Source organism: Aedes albopictus, chromosome 3 (genome assembly GCF_035046485.1).
Source record: "Aedes albopictus strain Foshan chromosome 3, AalbF5, whole genome shotgun sequence".
Taxonomy (NCBI): domain Eukaryota; kingdom Metazoa; phylum Arthropoda; class Insecta; order Diptera; family Culicidae; genus Aedes; species Aedes albopictus.
In genome coordinates this window covers 354,701,117-354,724,614 of record NC_085138.1, presented here as the reverse complement: position 1 = coordinate 354,724,614, position 23,498 = coordinate 354,701,117, and the positions used below count along the sequence as shown (strand labels likewise).

The 23,498-nt window shown below is 38.6% G+C and overlaps 1 protein-coding gene and 1 long non-coding RNA gene across 3 annotated transcripts in view; one reads left to right on the top strand and one right to left on the bottom strand.

The window, feature by feature from the left end:
* LOC109428936 (uncharacterized) overlaps window positions 1-23,498 on the bottom strand; it is a 265,135-nt gene that overhangs the window by 135,947 nt on the left and 105,690 nt on the right. The window lies entirely within an intron of this gene.
* On the top strand, window positions 4,426-6,733 carry LOC134291712 (uncharacterized). The gene is made up of 2 exons (XR_009999248.1): window positions 4,426-5,686; window positions 5,752-6,733. It is a non-coding gene; the product is annotated as an uncharacterized LOC134291712 (long non-coding RNA).

Sequence of the window (23,498 nt, the reverse complement as noted above, 5' to 3'; positions counted from 1 at the left end):
GAAAAAGGCATAAACACATTATATAAAGCCAATTTTGGTTAAAATTTGCCACAATAGGGATATAATCAAGTTTTGTAAAAGATAATTATGGATTAAACTGTGATATAACGCAGCCTTGGTTTTTGACAAAACAAAAATCATTAAAACAGGTACAGCGGCAATTTTAGCAATTTTAAAGATCAAAATAAAATGAGCCCGTACTTCATCCAATCTGAATCTTATAGATTATTTCGTATGGCCATAGTTGCTACCACTAATGCTGAGGACAACAACCTAATTTGATTTAACTTAACATTATTAGCCAATAAAAACTAGTCGAAATACCAATGACAGACGTGCGTGCCGGCCGAAAGGAACTTGAGACACATTTGCAATTATTACAAAAGGATAAAGGACAGTTTATTTCAAAACATATTCTGTATTTGATCAGTATTATGTGAGCTTTCAAATAATACATTCACTTTCCAAATCTGAATTACAGATGGGAAATAAATTCAATTTTACTGTGTATCCGAACTTATTGAACACCGTGTATTAGCAATCTACCATGAAAATAAACAAAAAAGTTATGACAATTCAAACATTTCACAATTTTCACATTTAGTAATAATTTTTTTTAGTGTTAATTATTTCGGCCGGAAATTGAAGTTTGATGCTGATTTTATTGTTAATGGCCTTGCGTGAGTAAAACAAGTTGTTTTTATTATATATTATATATACATATAATATAATATACTATGTACCGTAATGTTCCGATTTTATCACGCCCTCCGCGCATTAGTCGTTTATTCATTAATTTGCTGTTACATTTGAGGACAAGTGTTTTCCCTCTTCTTCAAGATGAATGTTGAAAGCGTGTTTTGCAACGTTAAAAATATTGAAATGGGTATAGATAGATGTTGAAGAATATTACAGGGCATTTTTGAAAAGGGGCGTAATTAAATTGTTTAAACAGATGTCGCTGATGGCAATTTCTCAGTTGTTGTCGTTTTCGAACTTCCTGCGCCCTGCTTTACCGATGATATACAGATGGCTCGTTTGTCAAATTCTAGACGGCAGGACGTGCAAATGCGTAATTTTGTACACAATGTGGACATTTGGGCATAACCAGTCTCTTTCAGTTTATCTATGGTGCTTTCGGTGAGATTTCGTAACTCTTTTGAACATTTTTTTTCATCAAACGGTCTACAAGAGAGCGTTGAGTTGAAGACCTTTGAGAAAGCGACTGTTCATCTTGTTCGTTAGATTATAATAAACAAAATCACTTATTAATTTTAACTTACTTGTTTGGTGTTGTTGGCTGAAGAAAAAAAATACTATACAATTTTTAATATTCATAGCGGTAGTATTTTTTTGTTTTTTTTTCGTGAGCATTGTCAGGTATGTATACAGACAAACAAACGTAACACTGGCGAAATTTTCATTGACCACGCCTTCAACGATCATTTTGAATCTTGGTTGTGGCTTTCATAACAAGAAGAGCGCCCATCGTTTTTCTTTGCGTTTGACGTTTCACACTAGCGCCTTCTGATGACGATATTGCACAACGCAGTGTTTCGTGAAACATTTCCACCAGGTGGTGATAGTGTGAACTGGGCGATGAATTTTCACTAAAATTGTTCTAGGCGTTTCGTCTGTTTGTCTGTGGTATGTACCTCTTATGCATTTGTTGTTGTTGAAGTTACTCGCATTCTTCCGATCATAAAGTCTGTTCTCTACACACTTAATTTTGATTACCGAGTTCGGTAATTTTTTGACGAGATTAAAACTGCTGAGCACCGAACTCGTTCAGCAAAAATGCATTGTTTACCTTTTCCATACGATTTTGACAGTTGTTTTACTGAGCCTCAGTAAAATCGATTACCGAAACTACCGAGATCGTACTGCTGTTATAATCTCGTCAAAAAAGTACCGAACAGGCAATTCAGAAATAAGTGTGTAAGAGGGATTTTTTTTGCGGATAAACTAGACGTATACGCGTATAAAAAAACTTTTATTATACAGCTTTTGTCTTAAAAATAAATTCAATTCCATTTTTCTTATAATCAACAGCTTTTCAACACTATCAAGGGATTTTTTCACCAGTCACGTACAATAAAAAGTATGACAATCTCAATATTTTTGATCACAACACTGGATCGCGTCTAAGTTTCAAATAGATACTATAGTAATTACGAATAATCAAACTAAAGTATCATGAAAACAACTTGTTTAATTCAGGCGGTAGCCTTTACAATAAAATCAGCATCAAAATATAATTCTCGAAATAATTTACACAGAAAAAAATTTTTTTTTGTTACTAAATGTAAAAATTGTGAAATGTTTGAAATGTCATAACTTTTTTGTTTATCAGTTTACCATCACCAAAATTTTATGGTAGATAGCTGATATAATGGGCCATTTCCCCTAAAAAATTGAAGTTGGTAAAAAGATAGGGTTTTGAGATATTTGAGTTTTTGTGACAAATATCATATTTTTTCAAAGTAGAAAAAGAAATTTTTTACAGTGTATATTTTCTAAGGAATCATCATTTAGTTATCTAACTTTGCTGAAAAATTTATAACAATCGAACAATCCGTTTTTGCTGTACAGCTTTTAGAATATTTTAGAACTATTTTCGCATACACCCTTTTGAAAAGTTAGTCGTGAGTGAATATGAAGGTTTAATATCAAAAAATGGCGATTTATATGAAATTGAAAAACTGTGCAAAGTTTCAGATATTTTTGAAATGGTCGCTCAGGATCGACTGACATGACTCCGTGGAATTCCTCAGAATACACTGTGTAAATCGCATAATGCGAAGCCATATACACTCCCGTTCAAAAGTTTGGGGTCACCTCCTCAAAAACATGTCATTTTTTTAGGCCCATATCTCCGCCAATTTGCGTCCGATTTCAAAACCCTAGGTTTCATTCAAAAGATAATAAGTCAAAGAAACTTTGAACATGATTTAAAAGAAACTTTTTCAAAAAAATTTGTATGTAAACTTAACCCAAAGTTGCCAAATTTTCTAAAAAATGAATATAAACTTACGGCAGTGTCGCTGGAAGTTGGGTCGACCAAATTTTAAGATGAGAGCGGTAATATGACCCATTTTCCATAAGCTTTCAACTGCTTTTTACAGAACTTAGCTAAAAAATCTAGAAAAAAAGTTATTAAGTAAATTAATCCTTGATGTCATCGACCAAAAGTTTGGGGTCACCCCTCAATATGATGTATCGGCCAAAAGTTTGGGGTCACTATCGTAAAACATGGAAAAGTGATTTGTTGATATCTTCGTCATCTATAGTTCAATTTTAATTATTTTTGGCTCATTTCAAAGATAATTAACTAAATTTACGTTTGATGTCTTCAACTTAACGTATTTAACGATTTTTGTATATAAAAATGTTATGTAAAGTTAGCACATTTTACCACGCTTCAAAAAATGAGGCAACTTTACGTTAAGTTTTAGTATGTAAATTTCAACAAATATGTGTGGTTCAATGTCTATGGGTCATTCCACGCCAAGTGACCGACCGCTTGCAACCGACCATCACGGATTTGAACCAAAATTGGTTGAAACATTTGTTTAGATGGAAAAAGAAAAAATCCAAATTTTTGTGCCGATCGGATCACCCCTCGGCCCGTGGCAGCACCCCTCGTTTTGGCCGATATGAAAATTATCCTCTCTTTCTTTTATTTTTATCATTGAAACGATTGCACCTACACATTTTTGACCTTCGGTTTTTTTAAAGGAAATCGTTCAGGGAATCCAGAAAAAATATTATTTTTTTGATACAGTGTTGCCAGATATCATATTTTTCAATTTTAAAACTAAAAATCGATTTTTCTCAAAATACGTATATTTTGATTTTAAAAATTTTGATTCCATCGTGTTTATCAGACGTTTTTCGATCAAAAAAGCTTAACTCCCCAAAGTAATTTGCGTCGTTCCTGAGATATAGCGTTTTTAAGAAAAAATATTCATTTTTTTCATATAAAGTATCATATAAAATCTGGTGCAGTTTATAAATATCGCAAAAAAAATTGTTCGATGCCATATAAAGACGTTTTGTGTTGATTTGAACAATATCAAGTATAAAAGGATTAAAAAAATTGTTACAGTGTTGTCAATTCATCAATTATGAGTCTATCGTAATGGACTAGCATAACCTGTTGAACTAAAAAAAAGTATCCATTGAGATCATCAATTCTAAACAAATTTCATATATTTTAACATTATCTGAACAGAAGTGCTGCCAAATATGTAATATTTATTGTAGAAATCTTAATTTTACTAGAACATTAGTATAAAATCTAATTAACAAGCCAAAAGTATTTTTTTATTTAAGTTTAGTACATTTGGCAACATCGACGTAAAATATATTCAGGAAAACATTTGATGAGTGCATTTATAAGCAACAGTGCTGAACATGTCATTTAGATATAGAGGAATTCCACGGAGTCATGTCAGTCGATCCTGAGCGACCATTTCAAAAATATCTGAAACTTTGCACAGTTTTTCAATTTCATATAAATCGCCATTTTTTGATATTAAACCTTCATATTCACTCACGACTAACTTTTCAAAAGGGTGTATGCGAAAATAGTTCTAAAATATTCTAAAAGCTGTACAGCAAAAACGGATTGTTCGATTGTTATAAATTTTTCAGCAAAGTTAGATAACTAAATGATGATTCCTTAGAAAATATACACTGTAAAAAATTTCTTTTTCTACTTTGAAAAAATATGATATTTGTCACAAAAACTCAAATATCTCAAAACCCTATCTTTTTACCAACTTCAATTTTTTAGGGGAAATGGCCCATTATATCAGCTATCTACCATAAAATTTTGGTGATGGTAAACTGATAAACAAAAAAGTTATGACATTTCAAACATTTCACAATTTTTACATTTAGTAACAAAAAAAAATTTTTTTCTGTGTAAATTATTTCGAGAATTATATTTTGATGCTGATTTTATTGTAAAGGCTACCGCCTGAATTAAACAAGTTGTTTTCATGATACTTTAGTTTGATTATTCGTAATTACTATAGTATCTATTTGAAACTTAGACGCGATCCAGTGTTGTGATCAAAAATATTGAGATTGTCATACTTTTTATTGTACGTGACTGGTGAAAAAATCCCTTGATAGTGTTGAAAAGCTGTTGATTATAAGAAAAATGGAATTGAATTTATTTTTAAGACAAAAGCTGTATAATAAAAGTTTTTTTATACGCGTATACGTCTAGTTTATCCGCAAAAAAAATCCCTCTTACACACTTATTTCTGAATTGCCTGTTCGGTACTTTTTTGACGAGATTATAACAGCAGTACGATCTCGGTAGTTTCGGTAATCGATTTTACTGAGGCTCAGTAAAACAACTGTCAAAATCGTATGGAAAAGGTAAACAATGCATTTTTGCTGAACGAGTTCGGTGCTCAGCAGTTTTAATCTCGTCAAAAAATTACCGAACTCGGTAATCAAAATTAAGTGTGTAGAGAACAGACTTTATGATCGGAAGAATGCGAGTAACTTCAACAACAACAAATGCATAAGAGGTACATACCACAGACAAACAGACGAAACGCCTAGAACAATTTTAGTGAAAATTCATCGCCCAGTTCACACTATCACCACCTGGTGGAAATGTTTCACGAAACACTGCGTTGTGCAATATCGTCATCAGAAGGCGCTAGTGTGAAACGTCAAACGCAAAGAAAAACGATGGGCGCTCTTCTTGTTATGAAAGCCACAACCAAGATTCAAAATGATCGTTGAAGGCGTGGTCAATGAAAATTTCGCCAGTGTTACGTTTGTTTGTCTGTATACATACCTGACAATGCTCACGAAAAAAAAACAAAAAAATACTACCGCTATGAATATTAAAAATTGTATAGTATTTTTTTTCTTCAGCCAACAACACCAAACAAGTAAGTTAAAATTAATAAGTGATTTTGTTTATTATAATCTAACGAACAAGATGAACAGTCGCTTTCTCAAAGGTCTTCAACTCAACGCTCTCTTGTAGACCGTTTGATGAAAAAAAATGTTCAAAAGAGTTACGAAATCTCACCGAAAGCACCATAGATAAACTGAAAGAGACTGGTTATGCCCAAATGTCCACATTGTGTACAAAATTACGCATTTGCACGTCCTGCCGTCTAGAATTTGACAAACGAGCCATCTGTATATCATCGGTAAAGCAGGGCGCAGGAAGTTCGAAAACGACAACAACTGAGAAATTGCCATCAGCGACATCTGTTTAAACAATTTAATTACGCCCCTTTTCAAAAATGCCCTGTAATATTCTTCAACATCTATCTATACCCATTTCAATATTTTTAACGTTGCAAAACACGCTTTCAACATTCATCTTGAAGAAGAGGGAAAACACTTGTCCTCAAATGTAACAGCAAATTAATGAATAAACGACTAATGCGCGGAGGGCGTGATAAAATCGGAACATTACGGTACATAGTATATTATATTATATGTATATATAATATATAATAAAAACAACTTGTTTTACTCACGCAAGGCAATAAAATCAGCATCAAACTTCAATTTCCGGCCGAAATAATTAACACTAAAAAAAATTATTACTAAATGTGAAAATTGTGAAATGTTTGAATTGTCATAACTTTTTTGTTTATTTTCATGGTAGATTGCTAATACAATGGACCGTTTTCTCTAAAAAATTACGTTGGTAAAAAGATAGGGTTTTGAGATATTTGAGTTTTTGTGACAAAAATGATACTTTTTAATTTTAAAAAAGATTTTTTTCACAGTGTATATTTTCTTAGGAATCGCCATTTAGTTATCTAACTTTGCTGAACAATAAAATCAGCATCAAATCGCGATTCCCGGCCGAAATAGTTTACACAGAAAATTTTTTTTTACTAAATGTAAAAATTGTGAAATTTTTGAAATGTTATAACTTTTTTGTTTATTAGTTTACCATCACCAAATTTTTATGGTAGATTGCTAATACAATGGACCGTTTTTCCTAAAAAATTCAAGTTGGTAAAAAGATAGGGTTTTGAGATATTTGAGTTTTTGTGACAAAAATGATGTTTTTCAATGATAAAATAGATTTTTTTTCACAGTGTATATTTTCTTAGAAATCACCATTTAGCTATCTAACTTTGCTGAAAAATTCATAACAATCGAACAATCCGTTTTTGCTGTGCATATTTTTGAATATTTTTGAACCATTTTCACATACACCCTTTTGAAAAGTTAGTCGTGGCTCTAAATAAAAATTTGATATCGAAAAATGGCGATTTAGATGGAACTGAAAAACTGTGCAAAGTTTCAGTTCAATAGAAAATCATGAATTAAAAATTTTCCTTAATTTTGATGCTGTTGCTTGGAATCGCTCTTTTGATTTTGCTTTATCAACGTTGACCAAGCAGTGCGCCGGCTGCTGCTGCTGGAAGCATGCTGATGTCGCACGTCTGTCTCTTGATTGTTTGGGTTGTCGGGTTCATTCATAAATGGAAATTAAAAGTTCATCGTAACAGTTTTACGATGGGATTCTCTTCGTCACCGCCGCCGATAGCCTTATCAAAATGTGTCGTTCGGCTCGCCCATATGCCACCGCTTTTACCGTTTCCCATCGTGATTCGTTAGCATGAAGCTTACGAAATCAAGGTAGACCAAGCGTTATCATCGAATCAACTTTGGGTAGGTATTGATTTCCCAAAGTGTTGCACCACGTGCTGACTCAGGTCGTTTGTTTGCATGACACCTCTTGGGCCGGGACCGAATGTCGACCCTTCGTCCAACATCGAGCTTGATCGACACCAGAGTATCAGTTATCAAACCAAACACACCCCACCCGACCATGTGCGCACCAATTTGATTCATATTCGATGCACATCGACAGCAAGACTACGGTGACGATAGATGACACCAACCAAACCATCATCATGATTTTAATCGCATCCGTTCCCACATCGTATCGTCGAAGACGACGACGACGACCACGGGGATCGGAGTGTGGACGATTTTGGTTAATTGAACCCTCGCCTCCACGCATTCTACGGGCGCGGGTCGGTTGTCGTATGTACGCCGACAACGCGACGTGTCATCTGCGGTCACACGATTCTTGGATTGCTTCCGTCTTTCTTCCGACCCGTTTGTCCACCGTCGTCGTCGGTGTCTATGAACAAACAAAGGGCTGTTTTGGCAGAGTGTCGGGTTCGAATGTGTACCGAAAACAATTAATGTGAGGGAGTGGGGGTATTGTTTCAATCTACGGGTTGGGTACAGTTTTTCCTTTGCAGAGCGGGGATCATATAACTAACTTGTGGATTAAAGACACATTACATATGATAAATATTTGACCAACCACGTCGAATGTTTTCCCAGAACAATGCTTTGTTTATGACTTTCTCAGCTCTTCATCGCTTATCGAAATCTTGTGTGTCACGTCCACATCCGCTTAGATAGGAAGAGGTCTAATCTATAAATGCTGTGGTGTTAGCGATAGAAGATGAATTCTTGGGCGTTTTTTCAGGAATTCCTCCAGATATTCCTCCAAGAATTCTTTCAGGAACAGCTCTAGGATGTTTTTTAATTCCTCAAAGGATTCATCCAGGAACTTTTCTAGGGATTTGTTCAGGAATTTCTCCAAGGATTTTTCCACGAATTTCTTCAGGGATTTCTTCAGGAATTCATGCAGGATTTTTTTCCTCCAGAAATTCCTCCAGGGATTCCGCTAGGAATTTCCCCAGGAATTTCACCTGGAATTCCTCCAGGGACTCCTCTAAGAATTCCTCCCAGCATTCTTCCAGGAATTCTTCAAAGCATTCCTTCAGTAATTCTTCCAGGAACTCCTTCAGGGATTTCTCCAGGGACTCCTCCAAGTAACACACTTGTCACAGAAAAGTCACGGCGGCGCAGGTTTATGTTGCGCAGAAGTCACTGTAACTTACTTCTAACAAATAAGTACTTACTTGCTAGAAGTAAGTCACAGTGACTTCTGCGCAACATAAACCTGCGCCGCCGTGACTCTTCCGTGACAAGTGTGTTACTTGGGCCTCCAGAACTTCCTGCAGGAATTTCTACAAGGATTTATTCAGAAATTTCTCCAGGGAGTCCTCGCAGGATTCTTCTAGGGACGTCTCTAGAAATTCATCCAGGAATTTCTCCAGAAATTTCTCCAGGTATTCCTACAGTGAATCCTCCAAGATTTCTTCCAGGAATTTGTCCAGGAAATCCTTTAGAGATTCGTCTAGGAATTTCTTCAGGAATTTTTCCTTGATTTTTGTAGGATTTCCTCCAAGAATTCTTCCAGAGTTTCCGCTAGGAATTTGACCAGAAGTTCCTCCAGACATTCTCACAGGATTTCCTCCAGAAATTTCTCCAAGGGTTTCTCCAAAAAATCCTCGAAGTATTCCTCGATCTCAAGAAATTTCTCAAGGGATTTCTACAGAAATTTCTCCAAGGATTTCTCCCAAAAATCCTTTAGAGATCTCTTCAAAAATTTAATCAAGAGTTGCTTTGGAATGCTTGCGATTTTTTCTAGGAATATATTATGAGATTATTTTTTCTTCAAGAAATCCTTTAGAAAGTTATTCATCGATTTTTTGAAGAACTCCTCCAGAGATTCCTCTCGAAGTTTTTCCATGAAATTTCACTAAAAGTTTGTCAAAGGACTCCTACAGAAATTCCCATGTGAATGCCTTACGGGTTTCCTGCAACGATTATTTCAGGACTTATCCTAGAAGGGAACTCCTTCCTAGTTGTTGCAGTGTCATCACGGGCAGTGCTGGCAGCAACATTGTGCCCGTGATGACACTGCAACACTAGTTATGTATAGGAATTTCTCCATAAATTCCCTTGGAATTTCTACAAGAAGTTGCCTAAAAGTTTTCCAGGGATTCCTTCAGAAATTCTTCCAGCAGTTTTTTCAGGGATTCCATCACAATAAGTTTTCCAAGGTTTCTTCCAAGCAGCACACATCCCAAGTAACAATCAGCGTGCCTTGAAGGTTTATTCATGATTTATCCTGGTTTTATACGAGCATGTAAAAAAGCTAGTTGTTCTATATTAGTTTTATGTGGTAGTTTTTTACTTTGCACCATTGGCATTCCATAGAACTATCATATAACTTCTGCTATAAACATCTTCAGTTAAAGACTAGCAAGTAGTCGTGGATTGGTTTTATCACTTATTATTACCATTTCAATAAAACTTTCATTTGCGGTTGTTGTCAGAGAGATTTTTTTGTAAACAAATACACAAAACTGTGAGGCAATGCATAAAACCAACAAAAGATTTCGTGGCCGTAACATAGACCAAAAATGCTGTGATAAAACCGCTAGCTCTGTCATGAGCTCAGATATGACCACCTCAGGAGGGTTAGTCCTATTGGAGGAATCATCAGGAACACAGAGTTTTATCAGAAAAATATGTGGCCTAGCCGGGATAATTTATATAAATACAGAGAAATCATTACTAAATATTATGATTTTATGTACAGCTTGAGATCAAACTTAACGATTCAACACGTTTCCCTCATGCTTATTTTCAGAAAAATTACATAATGTCTTTGAAACTCCGCTATGTTGAAAAACATTGTCAAGCACCCAATTCCATCGAGTAAATTAAATGCATTTAACTTCCAATTAATGCACAGTTTGTGTGGCGTACTCATTTTTTGTCATTATCACAGTCACATTCACCACAAATTTCCCGTGGCATGTCTCCCAACACGTATTAAATAGGAAAACAAATCTGAATTCCAGATCGACATCTTACCAATTGATCGCTGTATAAAAAAAAAACAAGCATAATTTATTCTGAAGATCGAACATAAGTGAGAAATAAACAAAACAAATGTTTGACAAGTCAGAAGATGGTTTTGTTTAGAAGGTTATATCGGGGATACGATAAAACTATGATACAACCCGAAATCCTAAGCCGGTTTGCATACGAAAGTCCTGTAGATTACACACATTACCTTTACTGAGACGTCAATTAAGATGGTTGAGAAGAAAATTGATGGCATTAATCCATATCATCATACCTGAAAAGAGAAGAAAAAATAACATGATGAAGTTAAAAGTCTGGAAAATCGAAATGACATAATGTAAATCACATTTTCAACACCAGCGCGTCACGATTGCTGCATTCCCAGCAAAATTCCATCCGCCAATCGCCATGATTACAAAAATAGAACCACGAAGAAACCGCTGGCAATACCTCACACCATCACTCAGTCAGCCAGCATCCACCAGACCACTCCCTAGACTCCTAGTGCAGTGTCGGCGGTCGTGTCTGAAAATCAACCGATCCAATATCTTCATCTTGCACCACCCCCATCAGACACCGCAAATTGGTCGTGACTTATACCATTATACCACAACGACGAAGGCTTCCAGCTGAGAACAGCAGAGATTGGTTCTGCTATCTGGAGTGATGGGAGTTCTGGTTGTGAACAGACGGGGAGGGGTCTTATGTCATGCTGATTATCGTCAGTTAGTTGGCTCATCCAAAAATCGGTGTAAAGATTCCGAACGTTCTCTCTTTTTGCTGGTCCAGTGTGCTGCTTCCCCTGGAGCTGTGTCAAAACAAAGGTGAAACCTAGAACAGTGGAGTTCAATTAGGTAAGATGCCTGCTGACTCAGCTAGACGGTAATCGATTTTGACTTCGGTGCTGCAGTGGGAATCACCGGGGTTGCGGTTTTACTTTCAATAAATGCTTGCAAGGGATCGTGCCCGTCGAATAGGTTTCAAAGTTCCAACTAATTTCGAGCAGTTGGAATTAATCATTCGATCGGTATTGTATGTAGGTAGGTTGCTGGTTAGTAGGCTGGAACACTGCACGACTTCCTTCAGAAGTTCAACACACTACGAGCATCTGAACGAATTTGATGGTGTTTTACAGTTAGTTGCCATTTCTAGCAATATGTATGTTTTACGTACCATTTAAATTGTATATTTCCAAGTACCAGACATTGTATATTTGCAAGTTTCTTGTGCTCAGCCGATTATTGAGGAACATCATGTAAAATAAGACTTTTAAATTTTACAAATATCTACAAATATATAAAAAAAAAACATTTTTTGTAATATGAAGGTTTTTGCGAATGAAACGTGGTGTGTATCAGTTAAGAACGCGTGCAAAGTAATGGCAGGCTTAGAGTTTCAAGACTGCAAATCAAGAGGAAAGCTGCAAATCGTAGTCCAATGCACTACTGAGGCACACTGAGGGTTGCTCAAAACAGGACTCCTCTGTACCGAACACTCATTCGAGTCATGCGTGGTGGTAAGCAACAATTTCGTGGCGCAGAATATCTGCATCGTTTGATCTTTGATGTGTGGCTCGTGCCCATTTAAAATAATGTTTTACGGAGCCAATTATAATCGATGTAGAGAGTGGTACGGCACCGCCACCGCGTTGTTATTTCACTTTCGATTCCGAATGTGAGTAGGTAACAGCCTGCGGCAAGTAGTGCGCGGATATGTGCCACTGGCTGTCATGGGCAATGAAGTACCGAAACCTAAAGTCTAAACGACGCGTGCGAATTCTTTTCCCATGAGACACCCACTGCGCGATGTTATTTTGGGCTCTTGCCAACTAACTAACCAACGCAACGGTTTGTTGACTATAGGTACCAGAGTTCAGTTGGCCGAGAGGTTAATGAACCGTGTGCGCCACATCAAACCGGCATCAACCGAGTGTAATAAAACGTCACTCAAAGGTACCGCATGCTATGCGGCTTCTGTACGCGGTCCGAATTTTGCCGCACTCAAAGAGTAGACTGCATGTCGCATCGAGAGGCTTCCTCATGATCGCTTATGATTCTCATGATTACCGTGAACTAATGATGAATTGGTCACTTTTTATAAAGTTTTTCTCATTCATTTCGTTGCATCGATACCATTCCCTTTTCTGATTTCATCAATATGCAGAGGATTCCTCGCAATAGGTGCCTAACTAACTAACATTCCTTCCCTGATTACCTACTGCCTCAAAATGGGCGAAAGTTTTGTTTATGTAGATTATTGTTTTTATATCTAGCAGCAACTTCAGGTCTACACTCGTAACAGTAGGCATATCTGTTATACTGAGAAACGTTGCATAATCAACCGCAGTTACTGGAGCAACCTGAAACCCACTAGCTTATTATAAACCTTTCGGATATTCAGGGTCGTCCAAACTGTTCTGTAATGAAGTTCTTCAAATACTTAATGTGTTTACGCCATAAATAATAGTACTGCATAATCTGCTGGGATCCGCAAAGCTCTAGAAATCTCAAATGTCATTTATAGACACTACAGGGATATTCCAGGTCAGCCAAACTACCTTGGAGTTCAGGACTTCAGGTCAACACTCGTAACAATAGCCATATCTGCTATACTGAGTAACGTTTGCATATTTACCCGTGGTTACTGGACCAATCTGAAGTCTATTTTTTTTATTTTGAACCTTTGGGACATTCAGGTTCGTCCAAACTATTCTATAATAAAGTCCTTCAAATCTAAAAGAAAAATTTAATGCATTTTCGCCAAAAATAATAGTATTGCATAATCTGCTGGGATCCGTGAAGCTCTTGAAAACTCAAATGTCATTTATAGACACTACAGGGATATTCCATGTCAGCCAAACTACCTTGGAGTTCAGGACTTCAGGTCTACACCCGTAACAGTATCCATATATATCATACTGAGTAACGTTGCATAAGCAACCGCAGTTACTGGAGCATCTGTAGTCTATTAGCTTATTATAAACCTTTGGGATATTCCGGGTCGTCCAAACTGTTCTATAATGAAGTCCTTTCAAATCTACAAGAATAACTTTATGTGTTTTCGCTATAAATAATAGTATTGCATATTTTGCGTTTTTATTATAAACCTTTGGGATATTTCGGTTCGCCTAAACTATTCTATAATGAAGTCCTTAAATCTACACGAAAAACTTTATGTATTTTCACCATAAATAGAAGCATAGCATAATCTGCTGAGATCCGTGAAGCTCTTGAAATCTCAAATGTAATTTTTAGAGACACTATGGGAATGTTCCAGATCAACCAAACTATCTTTGAGTTCAGAACTTTAGGTCCACTCTCGTAACATCAGCTATATCTGATATACTGAGTAACGTTTCATAATCAATCGTGGTGACTGGACCAGCCTGAAGTCTACTATAAATTATTATGAACCTTTGGGATATTAAGGGTCGTCCAAACTATCCTGAAGTTAAGCTCATCATAGTATTAACAGTAGTTATTCTCACAACAAACTTCAAACTGTAATCTGTAATCCCCCTGGCATATCATGACTGATTTGATAATAGTTTTGAGATATTCCAGATCAACAACACTATTTCGAAGACCATAGCTTCAGGTCTACCTTGTGATTATAGCTTTCGCCACTACGTTAAGTAGTGTTACATAATCCACCGTACTTACCAAAGTAGCTATTCGCTCTTTGAAGGAAACACGACACTAGACAACGGACTAGCATGCAACGCCCAGCGGCACAGCCGAAAACTGTTCCTGACAGCTGCGGCGGGAATCTAACCTGCGCTCCTAGCACGAAGTGACTAAATTCTTGGTGAACCAACCACTGAAAGTTACAGAAGACTTACTGGACATGATAGATTACCAATCGTAGCTTTGTATAATGAAAGAAGTTACCGTTACACCCGTAGACTTTAGGATCGAAACTCAAGAACAGTTTGGATGACCTAGAATATCCATAAAAATATTCTGCATAATATTCTACCGTTTTTATGCTTTTGACTACCAAAACCACAGAAAAACGTGGAAAAAACTCTATATTAAAGCTTGGAAAATTCTGGCTTCAAAGGGTTAATGCTATTACTTTCTCAGTTACCAAAGTCACTCCCTTACACGGAGCTCAACCAACTGCGATGCCAAAACAACAGTTTTCATTTGGGTCATCCCACTTTCGAATGCGGGACCCACCGAGGACACGTCATCGTGACTTGGGTCGGGAGTAGCTTTCGCCCGCTTATTTCATCAACCGCCGCGACCGTATGACGATGACGAAGACATCGCATCGGTTGTCGGCAATCATTTCTCTGTTTGCAGCAGAGGTGCGTGACTCGCCGCCGCGCCGTATTATAGTAGCGCGCGCGTTGGTTGGTGCGCTGTGTTGATCGCGATAATAAATTACCCTCAACGAAGCGGAGCGGCGCGCGATGTGTTCTGATTCTGATTCTGAATTTGGCAAGTCGTTTTGCGTGAGTCAGGTGAGGTCATCTGCTTCGGATGGGAGGCGGGCACTCCCAGGCGGCGCAGCACGGTTAGCGAGCAAAGAGGAGGATTGATGAGACATGATATGAAATTCCCAGCAGAATGCGTCGGTGGATTGAGATGAGACGAGCTGGTTGCGGTTTGTGGAAATAAGTAATCCCAAGAAACGTTCGTTTAGTGGTTTTCGTGACCACTTTTACAAAATAATTAATAAAAATGAACTGCGACATCACAACCCTCTGGCAACTGCTTCTTGGTTACATTATTGGATTAGTTTAGATTCATTGAGTGATTTTATGAGAGTTTTAATATGGCTAGGACCAAGGTGAGTTATTTTACCTATTTTATTTCCCGAATATCATTTGAATTCTTGGCGATTTTGAACATGTGGAAAAAAATCGACAAAGCATTTGCAGTTTTTCAAATGTTATCTAGGGTGACTACGAGTATTCTCGGCAGCTTGGTTCTTACCTTACCTACCTTACCGGCCATACTAAGGCCTGAGTGTCCTCTGCTGTACGTAGGAGTCGTCTCCATTCTACTCGGTCCATAGCTGTGTGTCTTCAGTTCCGCACGCTGCAAACGGTCCGCAAATCGTCCTCCACTTGATCGACCCACCTAGGTCGCTGCGCACCACGTCTACAGGTCGGATAACTTTCGAGAAACATTTTGTTCGGGCTGCTATCCAACATCCTGATGACGTGACCCGCCCACCGTATAGCCTCCCAAATTTCGCGGTATGGACGATGGTTGGTTCTCTCAACAGCTGATGCAGCTCGTGGTTCATTCGCCTTCTCCAAGTCCCGTCTTCCATCTGCACTCCGCCGTAGATGGTACGCAACACCTTCCGTTCGAAAGCTCCAAGGGCGCGTTGAGCCTCTGCACGTAGAGTTCATGCTTCGTGTCCATAGAGGACTACCGGCCTAATCAGCGTAGATGTAACTTCGTGTGACGGCGAACTTTGTTCGATCGTAAAGCTCTGCGCAGTCCAAAGTAAGCTCGATTTTCTGGCCCAATGCGTCTCTGAATTTTTCTGCTGGTGTCATTGTCAGCGGTCACCAGCATGGACGAAACTACGGATTTTTGTCAGGAGGTGCACTACAAACAAATATTCATTAGTTCATCCATTCATCATTCATCGCCTCATATATCACAGCAACACATTCAAATTCTAGGGGGTGCCTGGCACCCCCGGCACCTCCAGTAGTTTCGCCTATGGTCACCAGTGCACGAGCTCTTCAACCACTACGATTTCATTACCGTTGGTAGAAATTCGGGGTTGTGGGCGCGATAATTCCTCTATGGAGCCCTTTGCCATCATGTAATTTGTCTTCGACACATTAATGATCAATCCGATTCGCCTGGCTTCATTCTATAGTCGAATGTGCGTTTCCGCCATATCCTTTCAAATTTGCGAGCTATACCATCAATATCATCAGCGAAACCAAGCAGCTGAACGGACTTCGTGAAAATCGTTCCACTCGTGTTTATCCCCGCTCTCCTAATTACACCCTCTAAAGCAATGTTGAATAGCAAGCACGAAAGACCATCATCTTGCCACTCAAGAATGTCCCTGATACTCGAACTACGCACATCACTCGATTCATCGTCGCCTCGATCAATCGTATCAGTTTATCCGGGAATCCGTATTCGTGCATAATCTGCCATAGCTGTTCTCGATCGATTGTATCATACGCCGATTTGAAATCGATGAAGAAGTGATGTGTGGGCACGTTGTATTCGCGGCATTTCTGCAACACCTGGCGGATGGCGAACATCTGGTGTGTTGTAGCGCGTTCACCCATGAACCCAGCTTGATATTGCCCCACGAACTCTCTTGCAATCGGTGATAGACGGCGGCATAAAAGTTGAGAGAGTATCTTGTAGGCAGTGCTCAGTAGTTTGATAGGTCCCGCAATCCAACTTGTCGCCCTTTTTGTAGATGGGACACACGATTGCTTCCATCCATTCCTCCGGTAATACTTTCTCCTCCCAAATCTTGGTAATGACCCAATGTAGTGCATCTCCACCGTATTCTAGAAGCTGGCTTGATAGTTGATCTGCTCCAGCGGCTTTGTTATTTATCAACCGGCAAACCTCCTCCTCAATCTCTTGGAGGTCAGGGGCTGGAAATCTTTCGTCCTGCGCACGTACTCCTACACACTTAGAATAAATTACAGTATTCGGTGAAAAAAATCACCGAAACTGGTCTGTAAACAAGCAAACTACAGTATTACGGCGAAATCGATGAAATTGCAGGAGAAAATCGGTGAAATCTAAGAAATCACCGAAGAACCAGTGAAATCAGACAAATTTACAGGAGACCTGTGAATATTTTACCGAACAGATCGGTGATGGGACTATTTTACCGTACTACTGTAAAATGCGTTTGACAGCCACGCCGGCAGCTTCGAGCATCAGTTCTATTAGAATTTGCGCATCATCTCCAAGCAAGCCTCTCTTGTACAGTGGCAGCAAGTGTGGTTCCTGATCAGAAGGTCGTGTATTCAATCCCATCATCGCCGTTTTTTATGAAAATATTGTTTTTTGTGCTCGCTTAAAATCGCAGTAAGTTTGTAAAATTTACCGTACGTTCAGTGATATTGAGAATTCATTTGTAAACAAACATTCCGAACGTTCTGCGATTTTTACGGTAAATTTGTAAAAAGTACCGAACGTTCCGGTAATTTTGACAGATGCATTTTCCTGAGATTCGCAGTACGTTCGGTGGTTTGAAAAATCACCGAACTTTTTACCGTACGTTCAGCTGTTGAGATTACGGTAAAATTTTACCGTAATCCGTCATTTTTTCTAAGTGTGTAGATCTGTTACCACGCCACTTTCGGTGTGCTTTCAACGTCGCCATTGAGGTGCTCATCGTAATGATGCCGCCACCTCTTGATCACCTCACGCTCGCTCGTGAGAAGATTCACGTGATTTGCTCGACACATGGCACGAAGCCTCTGCACCAGCGGTTCAGCTTCTCGTAGAGCTTCCGTGTGTGCTTAGCGTGGTACAGCTCTTCCATCGCTTCGCGATCTCGTTCTTCCTGCTAGCGCTTCTTCATCTGGAAGAATGAGTTCTGCCTGTTCCGCGTCTGTCTATAACGTGCCTCATTCGCCCTCGTACGGTGTTGAAATATTCTTGCCCTTGCTTCATTCTTCTCGTTTTTCAACTGTTCACAATACCTACCTATGGCGGATCGGAAGTCCCTCCAGCCATCTTCAAATGTAGCTGCGCCAAGCTGCTCTTCCTTTGGTGGGACCACTGCTAGCTGCTGCGCGTAGTCTTGAGCAACTTCTACGTAATGCAGCTGCTCGATGTTTATTCGCGGCGTTCGACTACGACGCGTGGTAATAACCGTCGAAAATTTTGAGCGCATGCATACAGCGACTAAGTAGTGATCCGAATCTATATTCGCACTGCGGTATGCGCGGACATTGGTTATATACGAGAAGAGTTTACTGTCGATTAGAACGTGGTCTATTTGGGTTTCTGTTTGATGGTCGGGTGGATATCTTTGTTTATTTGACTGTGTCTTCAGCAGTAGCTGTACAGACTAAGTAATTATCCTATTATCTAATACTATCTTTAAACCTATTTCTACTTATTACAAAATCCAACGAAAGCTGCGGGTAAAGAAGGTGCTTCGGACTACCATACCACGGGAGGCTGCAAAGTTTATGCATCGCTGGCCGTGATCATTCGATACGGTGTGCAGGCTGTTTCGCCCGATTACCAGTCTACACATTTCCTCCCTTCCTAAATGCGCGTTCATGTCGCCGACAACGATTTTCACGTCACGCAGTGAGCAACCATCGTATGTTTGCTATAACTGCGCGTAGAACGCTTCTTTCTTGTCGTCGTCGTCGGATTTATTAGGAAGTTTCTTCTGAGATTACTCAAGGAGATATTCCCCGTTTTTGAGTATTTGTCATTCTGAAATTACTCGAGCGGTTTCCTTTTGGAATTCCCAGCAAGGCTCCTCTAAGATTTCTCAAGGATTTCCTTTGAGGACTCCTTCCTTGAGATTCCTTCCTTTCTGGGATTATAAGACACTTCCAGGAGCTCTTCCAGGAAATCCACCAAGATTTTCTTCTGAGATCAACCACCTTGGATCCTTACAGAAGTTCTTTGTTGTTTCTGTCCATGACTTTCTTCAGGTTTTTCCAAGTTTTTCTTCACAGATTCCCATCTGAGATTTTTTATTTGAGAAATCTTTAGGAATTCTTTCCAGAAATCTTTCACGAATGCCATTCAAAATACATCCAGCAGTTTCTTCTGGGATTTATCCAGGATTTTTTTAAATATAATTTTCCGGGATTCACTATGACTACATTGTATAAGATTTGTCCAGGGTCTCTTCACTGATTTCTCCAGGAGTTCTCTCTGAGATTCATCTGAACTTTTTGTAGGATTCCTCCAGGAGTTCTTTATTAAATTACTTCCTGGACTCCCCTAGGCGTTCATTCTGAGATTTCTCCAGGATTTTTTTATGGGATACATAAAAGAAAACCTTCCGCGATTCCGTCAGGTAGTTCTTGCGAGATTCCACCAAAAACTTCTTCTGGGGTTCCTTCAGGCGTTCCTACTTAGTTGGATTTCTATAACAGCCGCTGATGGCATTCATTTCATTTTGGAATTTTCTAAGTTGTTTTAATGAAAATCCCCCAGTAGATTATTATAGAATTCCATCAGGAGCTTTCGAAGGAATTTTATATTAAATTATGTCAGGAGTTATGTACGAAGATCTATGACTTTCTTGCAAAATTCTTCCTTGAGGAATTCCTGCAACAATTTCTTCATGATTTCTCTAGAATGTTTGGCCAGAACTCCTCTATGAGTTCATTTCGGGAATACTCCAATAGTTTTATATTGAGATTTCCTTTTGGGAAAACTTCTGAAAACATTTTAAAAGAAGTAATATCAGAAGAGGAGAAGTCCATGAAGGAACTTTTCGAGGATTCTGAGAAGGAATTCCTGGAAGAATTTAGGAAATACGGAATCACAATATAAAATTCTTGGATGGTTATCCGGAACGATTTCAATGAGATTTCCGGGGTAGTTTCCTTCCAAGATTATGCCAAGTGCCGTACCAGAATATCCAGAATATATGCACATGGAGGGTTAATAACTCTTCCATCATAATTATAGCAGATACATAAGCGGATTTTTGCCCTAAAATTAGCCACAATCCCACCAAATCCTTAGCACAAACAGTGGAATCCGCATAAAATCCCACCACAAATCCTTTTAGAATCTTCTATAATCCCACCTTCGCCAAACCATATGTAAAAAAAAAACCTCTAATTATTATTCCACCGATTTTTTTTTCTCAAAGTCAAACCGAGGAACTTAACTTATCTAATGCATCATGTTGGGAACAGCTCTACCCCATTTGCAATAAGGCCGTTTGGCATAATGCCATTTAGCATAAAAGCCATTTGGCATAACTGTTATTTGACATACTGGCCCTGTGGCATAGCAAAAATTATGCACATTCTTATCAAGAAGGCTATCCTTCGTATCATGCCAAATGCAATTATGTCAAATGGCCACTTTGTCAATTGGAGTAGAGATGTTCTTACAATACCGGAGTAAAAATCCTATTACATCTTGACGATGACATCAAAGTTCTTTTGGCAACTCTACCAGGCTTGATTTCTAGGATTTGGAAAATAACAGGTTATAGAAATGATTTAAATAGACCAATATAGAGCAAAGGAGATAGAACAGATTATAGGGTAAAAACACCAGATTTCGCTCTAATCTTCGCCATTTCAAACATAAAAAATGAAATTTATATGGAGAGGGCGAAGACTAGAGCAGTGGCGAAGTCTAGTGCTTTTATCCTATCAGATAGATGTAATGTATAGAATAAAAACAGAACAGATAAAAAATTAAACAAAAAAAAACAAAATAAGCAAATAAATAGCAAGATAAAACGTAAACCGAAGTATGTCAGCCTTGAACCATGACCTAAAACTGCTGTATAGGCATCCACCCGTTTCCCCCAGAAGATCACCATGCCAGCCAGGTGGAAACCTTTAAAAAAATGCAATTAGCGTCGAATTGCATCATTACGGAGCAATCGGTTTCCACGGCAAACACGCATCACTTGGCATATCACATGTTTAAAGCCAATGATACTTGAACCAATCCGAATGCCGAGAGTTGAGCCAGTACACCGTACCTGCCGTACCTTACCTATGAACGTCTCACTCAGTGTCAGTCGGAACGGAAGATCGTGTGATAGCTGGACCATCACAGGTATTTATGCAGGCAGGTAGACAGATATGTATGGCCATCAAGGACGGATCCATTACGAAACAATAGGCACCGGAGGAGAAGATGATGCGCCTCACCTCCAATCCCGGTAGCTCACTCGCCGTGAAAAGCTGCTCTCCATTTGGTTTGGCTCCATCCATATCGTTGTTGTCGGTTGTTGTCAGCAGTCATTCAATCTCTTCCACATGTATGTGGAGACCTAGTGCGATGGTGTGTTATTGTTGTGGCTCAAAATCAAGATCGCGAGCTCGACACGGAGAGCTCTCGATGTGGTCTGCTGGGTTTCCTCCGACGCGACGAATGCCGCCTAGTTTCGGTCGCATTGTGCCGTTTCGGTTTTTATGAATGTTTTGTGTTGGATTGGAGTCTCTTTGTACTAGATATAGGTATTATTACCAACCACTCGTGTTGATCGTGTGGCGTGGCGGTCGGTTGATGATGGCGAGGCGATAAGCAGCCACACTCGGATTTAAATTTATAATTTCTTTTTTCTTCACCTCGCACGCGGTTGATGATGATTCATCTGGTTTGTTGGTTTGCTAGGTCAAATTAAGATTGTGTATGTCGGACAATAAAATTATGGAAATCGATGAACGAGTTGATGGCCATGGATAGTGTTGTGGATGAAAGTTGCGACCGAAACGGTTTCGTTACAGTAACTAATTAAAACGAATATAATCCTTCCGATATTATAATGCGTAGGCGATATATATTAATGTCCATCGTTTTATGTTTTTCAAATAATCACAACAGAAAGGGTAAACGCTCGGTTATTCAGCAATACTAGGATCTAGGATCTTTAAAAAATGAACCTATCAAAGATTCATTCAGAAATCAGAGGTTTCTTTAGTTTCTTACAGAGATCAATGTAAATATTTTACTAGCTTTTTCTCCGAAATTTCACGAATGATTATTTTAGAAAATTATGCTTTAGAATTTTTTTATTAATTGATTCATAAATTGTTAAGAGATAACTTTACTTGGAATTTCATTGACAGATTCCTCTAGAAACTTATCTAACGATATATTTAAGAAATCATCATGGATATCTTCAGAAAATCTTCCGGCGTTCATTTCAGAAAATCTTCTGAAGAATTTCTATGAAATTCTGCCAGAAATGCGACAGAAATTTGGGAGCGGAAGTGGAGGTGGGTCAGCCACACTCTACACAGAGGCGAGAACAAAATCTGCAACCAAGCTTTAAAATGAAACACAGCCCAGAAAGTAAGTAGTGCCAGTAATGCCTTTGGAGATTTCTCTGAGAATTTCTACAGAAATTCTTTCAGAGATTATAGCATCCTCTAGAACTTCCTTCAAAATTTTCTAGAGATTACCTCAGAAATCAATTTAAATTTTGATGATGAAAGCTTTTTTGGATTCCTTCCAAAATTGATTATTGGATTCTTTTTACAAATGCTACAGTAATTCCTTTCAGAATGTCTTCCTCGGATTCCCTTTGAAAGTTCTTTTGCTTTAGAAAATCTAGAGGATCCTCCAGAAATGTGTCCAAGAATTCCTCTAGAAAAGCTTTCATGTGAAGAAGTTTCACCATTCCTCTGAAAATCAATAACCGGTTTCTTCAGAGAAGTTCAAGAGATTTGGATTTTTTCTGGAGGGTCCAAAAAAAATCATAATTAATTTGTCCAAGAGTCTGAAAAGTAATAATGGGGTCTTTTTAAATAGTTGCTATGCGCCTCCGCGGTGGCCGATCAAGCAGTTCACGCCGATGCTGGACAATATGACGACCGTGCTGACAGGGCGAAGGCCGGTGGTAATAGCGGGTGACTTCAATGCTAAGGCCGTGGAATTGGAAAACCGTTTCACGTATTAATGACGGTAAAAAAGTACCTTCAGCTGAAACGGAGCGGAAGCGATCATCGAAGTAACTTTTTGAAGTCCTGGTCTAACAAGTACTTCGAACTGGAGAGCAGACGATGCCTACACTAACAGCGATCACCTGGCGGTTCGCTACAATATCTACTACAA